The 8953-nt window shown below is 38.7% G+C and overlaps 1 protein-coding gene across 3 annotated transcripts in view; it reads right to left on the bottom strand.

The window, feature by feature from the left end:
- PPP2R3A (protein phosphatase 2 regulatory subunit B''alpha) overlaps nucleotides 1-8953 on the bottom strand; it is a 1213285-nt gene that overhangs the window by 1013874 nt on the left and 190458 nt on the right. For 2 of the 3 annotated variants that reach the window (XM_086943861.1, XM_086943862.1), the window contains exon 2: nucleotides 8065-8132. The gene's annotated coding sequence lies outside the window, so the exon portion shown is untranslated. Of the gene's footprint in view, nucleotides 1-8064; nucleotides 8133-8953 lie in introns of those variants that run through there. The other variant, XM_086943863.1, reaches the window with a different exon arrangement.

Here is an 8953-nt window from a genome sequence, read left to right as displayed (position 1 = left end):
GTCTCTCTGGTCGGGTAGGGTTCTATGGCACTGGTTCTGATTTCTAAAGGAAACTCTTGATGTTGGTCTAAGTATTATTGCCGCAGACATGCAGTGATTTTTGTTTGTTTTTTCCTTGCTTCCCACCTCCTGTGAAGTCAGTGGAGGTTACGGTGCCTTTGTGATCACTTTGGTGCATTCTGGTATTTCCTTCCATGAGGCAAACGGCTCATTTACCAGTACATTTATTACATTTTGAAGACGAAGCCGGGTTGAGAAACGGCCTGATTTTATGCACTGTTGATGCTTGACGAAACCGGGTTGAGAACCGGCATGAGGGCTCATTACTTTGTCCATTAAGAAAAGGCGAGAGTAATTTCAGGATTTCTTACAGATAAAGAGGATAAACTACTGCATGTTCAATTGCGTTTGTGATATAAGTTTGATTATGTTACTGTGATATATTAACTGCCTGAGGAATGCTAATGGATACAATGGATCACGGATATCCGCTATGATGCTAATTCCGCAATGACTTATTCATGTTTATTATTCCATGCCTTATTATAACAGGGGTCTATGTAGGGATTGGTGAAGCCACCCCCAGTGATGTTCAAAAAGGCACATGTAATGGTGGGTATTTATTGAAGTATCAAGACGTTGCTTCAGGAGAGCCGCTAAAGAGTTATAGTAACCTTCATCTTTGTGTATTCAGATTCACGGTTGCTACTATTGTTCTTGAAGCCCTCAATATATTATATCATTCTATGAAGCATAGAAGATTGTCTTTTCTTTTCCTTTACAGGTACATAAAATATAGTATAGCAAGGTCTTATGAACTGGTATGTTTCCATAGCTGAGCATTGTACTAATTGCATCTTCTTTGTATTTCAGGTCGCCCTTCCTGCTGTCCCCATCCTTTCCTTCCCTCGCTTGATCAGATCAACCTTCTGTGCTATAATACCAAACAAAATTGAGACGATTAGGAGGTGGACCCCTTTTGTGCATCATACCAGCTCCGAGGTATCGTCTGAGTTGACAAGAGCTACAGAAGCTGACAGGTAAAGTGGACACTATGCAGGAGAGACAGCTTCTATTGTGTGGACAATAGCCAAGATCATGGGGCGATCATAGACCGGTTCATGGTCTATTAAAGTTCTATTTCACTTTTTAGGGCACTGCAACTCTTATCCCCTTTTGATACAAGAGTTACGGTAGTGGCATTTTGCAAATGAGAATGAAGGGATGTAGGTCCATGTCCCAGTAGCCCTCCATCTTTCCTTTTACTTCTAGATTAAATGATTCACAAAAGGAATGCTTCCTCATGAATATTTATAAAGCAGTATGTTGGCAATATAAGAGACCAGACTTTTCTTTGCTATGCCAGGCTCACACATCCAGCACAATGTAAAGAATAAGCCAAGTTACATCACTGATGCAGTGCTAACATGGCTTCAGCGTGACCACGTTTTGTTTTTTTCAAATGCACTGCAAACATTCACTTAAGTTTAAATACTTTCTCTTCCTTACATGGTTAACAAAGATTTTTTACCTCAGTCAGTCTGATATACTAGTAAAAACTGCGGAAAGACAACTTCAAAGTCTTGAGTAAGTCACTCCTACTTACAAAAAAGACTTCACGAATCTGGCCCATAAAAAATAGTGATGGGTCAACACAAATAAATGGAGATTCACGTTGATAATTTTCCCCAAGAGGTAACATCAAGTAAAATAATGGAGTGGGACACAAGTCTACCACCTTGAAATAAACTCTCACCTTTCGGCTACATGAACTGCTAAACAACCACTGGCAACTGTATTAGGCCTGGCATTGGCCATCTGGTGCGATGGTTAATTATTTTTCAGTGCAAGGCAGCCTATGACACAAAAAGTAAAAGAAAACATGCATCTACATGGGTCCCAGGCTCTCCATGCCACTGGAGTCAAGCTATCCTGGCTGATGAGCTGTAGTCTAGTACCAAGGAGAAGAGGCACAAAGAACAATGCACAAATTGACAGTTATTTAACTTTGCATCCTGTCTTTTTAAGTATTTTAACTTTGCATTAATTGGCACCCAAACGAACCAGAACAATGAACTAAGCAACTGTCTTAGAATCATTAGATTATGTATGTCATATAGTACTTTTTTTTTACTTCAATCTCTTACGTTTCTTTTTTAGATAATTTTTACAAAGATTTTAATTTACACATTTTAATCGCACTATACATGTATATTTATTCATGACAATGACTGGGCAAAGACTAAGATCAAGATTGCATAGGTCACTGGCTGCCATGGAGTCCCAGCGATGAAAGCAGGTAGGTGGATTGGGACAGTTCGGTTTAGTGAACATGATTTGTCAAATATAAACACCTGTTGATTACGTGGTGGTCATTGCTATTACAGCCATTCCCCCTTTGATGTGGCCAAACAACATATTTACTTATACATTTAACATATTGCAGTGACATATTAGGTAAAAGGTTTGCCTCTTTATGCTACTGTATACATTATGAAGTACCACAAACAACTATAACTACCGTATATAATGTATTAGTAATGATCACTGACAACTTATGCAATAACTAAAGTCTGCGTTATAATTTGCACCTACCTAATCAATACCTGCTAAGGAAAACCACATCTGGAATCACAGATTCTACCTGCATATCATATGCCTTGTTTATATGACGTGCACCTGTGAAGACAGAACACTACAATCGTGGTACAACCTCGCTGCTCAGATTCAGAAATACTTTATTTGAAAGAAATATATTCTCATAGAAATGTTACACACATTTCCAATTCCTAAAAATAGACAATTTTCGTAACCTAAAACAACAATGCAAGTTGCATCATTCAGCCACGCCTACTTATAAATTATACAATTACAACTATATAAACACTAAAATATCTCCCTACCAAGACGCAATACAATCCACAACCCAGACCATCACAAAGATTTAAATATTTCACTAAAAATAATAAGAATTTGACTACTGGAAAAACAGTTCATTCTGCACTAATCAGCATTTTTAAGTGCAATATGTGTTTGATCAATAGCAAACAATAAATGTTACCCCAACACAATTCTAAAGTGAAAAATGCATAACAGATTATCACAACCTTCCTACTTAGCATCACCTTACTAAGGTTAAACACACACATACCGACCTAGATCTTAAACACCAAGAGGAAGATAGTACCAACTGAATCGTGATGATTTTACACACATATTGATTGGCCAATGGCAATAGCTACATCTCGGAATCTAGGACTATGAAGCAGCTCTAGCCCAATATCCCTAGTTAGAATCCTGTATTTTTTAAACACAGGCTGAAGAACCTTTTTTCTTGCCTCAATAAAGAATACACCTCGCTGCTGTGGCAAACCATTCTTTCACTAACCATGCTGGTGTTTGATTCTGAAGCACATTAGGGGCAAAGTGTTAACATTACAGAAATATAGCCCAACTCCAGTTGTTTTCGACCACTGCTCAAAAACTAATCAAGGAACACTATTTCACACAAGTCCAATCAAAACAAAGAAGGAACCAGAGACACATAATAAAAGTACCAGCATATTTTTGTTTTCCCCTATATTTTAAGTATAATTTTGTGACCTCAAATGTAGCTATCCACTTCAAAGAGCTTTCAAATAAATGTGCTGTAACCTAAGCTTTTACCGGTCATGGTTACCATACTAACCTGAAGATATAGCCTTCTCCTATACGACAAAAAATATGCTGCACTCCCATCATTCAAGTAAACTAGCGCTTAAATAATTCAGTGAAAAACACAACACCTTACAAAATAAATTTGATGGACATCCAAATATCAAAGGTCTGATTTATGACTGCAGCTCTTTGCAAGAAGGGCACTTCCTGATCGTTATTGACCAGGGCAGAGCAGAACTGGCTTTTCGCCCGGGCTGCCCCTGGGGTCAATCCTGCCCATAACTATAGGGAGATGCTCTCTAGATCAATATGGATTAAGTATTTCTGAAATTATAAAAAAATATATATTTGTACCACAAACACTGGATCAGTGACAATGTGACACAGTTGAAGTTTTACTGAAAAGAAATACTAACTATTTAGCCTTAGTTATCCATTGGGGGAAGAGTAATACAGACCCTGATATTGTTTTTCTTCCAGCTGTCCATAAGTTTACCATTGCCTACTTTTCATGTAGTGAGTCAACTGTGTCAAAAGCCAAATAATCTAAATACCTAACCACGGTAATCATGAGGATAATAACCTACTACCGGGAAACTTCATGGTGTTCTTTTCGAAAGTAACAAACAGCTTCTGTTGACCTTTGTATTTCTGGTGGATCATTTTTATAACTATCACTGGACCAATGTAATCTTCAATCCTGGCAGTCAAGACTTTACTTTTGTCAGTGAATGCCTTAGTCAACAGAAAACTGGTTTTAAATCATAAGCAACTGACTGAAGGAGCTACTCCACTGTGTATTCTTTTTATGTCCACGAGGGAAAAAAGAGGGTATTACAAAAAATCTTTCAACCCTTCTAGGATATCTTTCTCCTACGTACACACAGTTTCTACATTCTGCCACGTATCCATTAACTGCCCACCTCATTTTATGTATAGAGGTCTGCGGTTTTGTACCTAGATTTGCACTTTAAAAATTCCACACAAAAATAAATACATTGTCCCACTGTCTATATAGAATGCTATAAAGTCTACCTTCAACTACTTTGTTAGTCTTCAAAATGCCTTCTGATTCTGACTAGTCAATAAGAACACAACTGCATAAAAATAATCAATGCCCACTGATATCCAAAGAAACATTCATGTGCAACTTTATATCTTCTCAGGAACAACTGGCTTTTAAAAACATGTCACTGAATTAAATATCTAGTATTAAAAACTGTGGGACACTGGACATCTGTTACGGGATCTCACCACTTTTTGCCCCAGTTTCAGCTACTAGATGCTGATTTTCGACTCTGGACATTGCACTAAGGCCTGCTAACCAGACCTCAGTGCCAGTGCTTCCTCCATAAAACAAAGTGATGACTGGTTGTTCTACAATTGGCCATGGACTATAGTACCCCTGTAAGACCCTAGTAAATGGTACCCCAGGTGCCTAGGGTATGGGCACTCAAGAGGGACCCTAAGGGCTGCAGCATATCTTTTGCCACCCTAAGGGACCCAAACACAAACTTTACACAGACTGCTATAGCAGACTGAGTGACATGGTGCAAATCATGTTTGAAAACCTGACATGGCACACACATGTGTGCCATGCCAAAGTCACTACATGAACTATATTTAAGTCACCCCTACAGCAGGCCTTGGAGCACCAAGGCAGGGTATATTATAGCACATGTGAGGATATATCTGCATGAGCAGACATGCCCCAGTAATGTCTAGCTCCCTTGCTGGATATTACAAGTGCGCAGGCAAGCCATCCTAAGGTATGTGCTGGGCACTGGTCAAAATGAGTTTGCCAGCTACATAATAGCTTCACTGAAACCTATGGTGTCTGGTATCAAGTACCTTTAATAATAAACTCACACTGATTCCAGAGATGGATTTATTAATACATGCACCCGGTGAGTACCTCAGAGGTACCCCCTGAACCCTACTAGTGCTATAGTGTGTTGGCTGACTAGCCCTGTCCAGCCTGCCATCACATATGAGTTTCTAATCCCCTACGAGGTGAGAGTCCCACTGTCAGAGGTCAGAAACAATGCCTGGTCTGGCAGGAGATGATTACACCTCCTCCAAACAGGATGGCTACTAAATTAGCATGTCAAGGCAAGGAGCTTCAAAGAGCCCACCACACCTTTGATATGCGACCTGGCTTCCCCTAGACCTGGAAAATGCCAATCCCTACCCTAAGGTCCATTTGGCACCACAATAGGCAAGAAAATTGGATATGCAGCAGGCGTGTTACACTGCCACTCTGGACACACCTCTAGCGTGGGCAGCCTGAAGTGAACACACAGATAGGAATTCCATCATCTTGTGAGTGGTGGAATTAGGAACTCTGGGACAGGGTGATGCCCACTCCCCAAAGGACGTGGTCATCTAGGGGGTTTATGGACTCAAAGGGTAAGTAGCTCATTGGCTACTACCCTTCAAAAATAAATGAGGCCAAGAAAGGGATCACACAATTTAGAGTGTTTCAAAAGAAATGTTACAAATGACTGTTTTCGATAATGTAATGAATGAGCTCAAAAAGATACCATGAAGTAAAACTGACTTGATTGCTAGCATATTCAATATAAGATATGTAGTTGCATTTTGAAATGAGAAACAACCGACCCTAGATTCATATAAACAAAATTGTTATGAAGATGTATCTTCCGACCTTGCAGTAAATGCTTAGACAGTATAAAAAAATATATCATTGGTTTACAAATATTCATATCTGTATTCTATGTGTTTTTTCACCTTTTTTTGTGTAGGTTTTTGTTGTACACCAGTCTATATGTAATATACGAATGACGGTCACCTGACAAAGGCCCTTTGGCCGAAACGCGCTGTGTTCCATTCTACCACATTGCCTTCTTCAAACTTTTCCACCGACTGAACATATCGTATAGCACGTTTTTTTGCACTTTTGTTGATATTGCTTTGTTTTTGTCAGTATGTATATTATATGTCATTGAATGTTAACTTATACGAATTACATATGTTTTTTATAAATCAAGTGAGATAAAAATGATAAAGAATTCCCCCCAAAAAAGACAAAAAATAAATAAATAGAAATAAAATAATCAAATAATTTTGATATATTACTGTCTCAGCGAATTATTATCATTTACTACACAGCATTTGAAATAAGGTCGATATAAGGGCGGTATAATTATCATTAGTTTGCTATATATTGTCTTTTTCCTAAATGGGCTGCCAGTGCTTCACAAATCATCAGATAACTCCCTTGGAGTATAGGAACTTCTCCCCTGCAGCTGCAGACACCAAAGTAGCAAGGTTAGGTTCACCAGGAATACCCATGCTCAAATCGCCCAGTAAGAGGGCACTATGGTTCCACAGGTGAGATCCATCCTCCCGCCAAGTGTGCCCCAAGGTTTCACCCACACTCCACAAAAGAGAGCATTTAGTGTGATCATTTTGTCTTTGTGAACTAATAAGGGTTGCCCGGACTCTTTACACAGTATACCTCATTTTGGTCCACTATATAAGGAGCCAGCTTCCTACATAAACAAGCTGCGTTCTAAAGGAAGTATGTTATTTGTAGACTGAGGGCCCCACTCCAAAAGGCACTCCTGGTTGACAACTACACAGAGACAGATAATCTCCGCTTAAAAAAAAATAGTCTACAGTCCTGCTCCTTCTGAATACCTTGTGCAACCACTCATATGACAAGATAACGCTCCTTAAGACAATACTGATTTCAGAGGTCCCTCTATGAAAGTACCTTCATGGATTAAATAATCAAATAAATAATTAATTCAATCATCATTCAATCAAATTCAAGTTTAGGAGTAGGTGCATAAAGGAAGTCTCTACATGCTCTTTCTTTGTATCTCATAAAACATAACTACTGAAATGGTAGATATACTTAAAGATATCTACAGAGGCTCACGGTTAAATGTCTTTTCTAAAATACATCCATTGACATTTATTTCCAGCAAGAAGGATACATTTCTTTTTTCACTTGTCAAAAAATCTGCCATCGATCACGATAGCAAAAGACACACAATTGATGGCCGGTCATGATACAGCATGTAGTGATCAAGAGGATCATCGAATATGCTACTTCTTTTCAGAATGTCCTTATTTTGTACACATTTTGCATTTTATCTAAAGAAGATTTTCCTGCACCAAAATGTAAAAATTGGGAGCATCATATCACTCTACATTTCTAATTGTCAACCTTTTTAAAGAGAAGTCGTAATATGAAAACAGGCCAATAAAAAACACTTAGAACCCAGTAAATATTCTTATGTGATGTCTCTTATGATGCAATATCATCAAACTTTCAGAGCCATTTAAATGTCTACTATATGTATTGAGTCACTGACATCAACAGGCATAGATTTATTTTGATATTTTTAGGTAGATTAGCAAAAGGCAAACACTTACCACAGGACGCAATATTCCAAGTGATGTGTCTCAAAGGATAAGCAACAACATTGCCAATGATATAATTTCTGTAAGACAAAATAATGGACAGACTTTGTTAGGCACCAAAACAAGTGGAACACAAAACAGTGTTATGGTGTTTCTTGGCTTCTTTTTTTTGCAAAAGTTTAAATAATGAAAAAGTTCTTAAAGCCAAACAATCATTTGATGCAGACATTAATTTCTAGTCCACTTTCTGACAATCACTTATTTTCCAGGAATCACTCAAACCACTCTTTGATGTAGGATATTTTTCAGGTCTGTCTCGACAACGCAGTTTTTTTGTAAAACATGCAAGAACGGAAGAATGCAAGTTTCAACAGTGGCAAACAGCCAAGAGAGTGAGCTCGTGACAACGTTGTGGTGAGAGGAAAACAATCATTAATATTCACAGTAAACATTGGCGGTTTTCATTAAACATTCTGCACTTCCTTCAAGCACAGCTCAAACAGACAGGTATTTACATAAAAAAATATACTTTAACCCGGACATGCATTTCCTTTGTCAAGCCGCGCTGGAATAAGGACTCCAAATCTGTGCAACTTGTAAAATATCGCCCACCAAATGAAGGGATGGGTCCTGCTCTTAAGGAGGGCCCTACCTCATTCAAGAGATGCACCTGGATCTCTAGGACCAAATAATACTCATTGGGATATGATTCAGGGCATCCAGGCCTTTGCCTATTCTTCTTGTAGAGATCTGATCGTCCCACACTCTGTGGGCTAACGATGGAGAATGTTCTGCTCTAGGTCCTGAACAGTTGCAAAACCACACTCCATTCCCCTGGTACCAACACTCATGCGAGGACCACAACTGGGGTAAAACCAATGCAATTTGTTTCAAGTAGGGG

This window comes from Lissotriton vulgaris, chromosome 11, assembly GCF_964263255.1.
Source record: "Lissotriton vulgaris chromosome 11, aLisVul1.2, whole genome shotgun sequence".
Taxonomy (NCBI): domain Eukaryota; kingdom Metazoa; phylum Chordata; class Amphibia; order Caudata; family Salamandridae; genus Lissotriton; species Lissotriton vulgaris.
This window is presented reverse-complemented; position numbering and strand designations above follow the sequence as displayed.